This window comes from Myotis davidii, unplaced genomic scaffold (genome assembly GCF_000327345.1).
Source record: "Myotis davidii unplaced genomic scaffold, ASM32734v1 scaffold4955, whole genome shotgun sequence".
Lineage (NCBI taxonomy): Eukaryota > Metazoa > Chordata > Mammalia > Chiroptera > Vespertilionidae > Myotis > Myotis davidii.
In genome coordinates this window covers 15,990-16,314 of record NW_006286276.1, presented here as the reverse complement: position 1 = coordinate 16,314, position 325 = coordinate 15,990, and positions in this window count along the sequence as shown.

The following is a 325-nucleotide window of genomic DNA, read 5'->3' as shown; positions in this document are numbered from 1 at the left end:
TTACCTGCTGGCGGGGGAGGGGAGGAGGGCGGAGGGGGAGGGGCCGGAGGGAAAAGGGGGCCTCCCCTCACCCCTTGCCCCCCCAATCCCTTCCAGGATCACATTGTTTCCTTCTAAACCCCCAGGAGGGACCTCCCTGTTTGCAAACAAACCCACAAAAAATAGCTGACTGTCTGGGGCCAGACCCCTGGGCCACACAGATGGGGGGCCCAGGTCTTGCAAAAAAGGGGGTGTCATAGGGCCTGCCTCTTCCCAGAGCCCCCCCCTGCACCCCCAGGAGCCCCGAGGGGAGGCCCAGGGAGTTCATCTTCCATGCACACAGCTT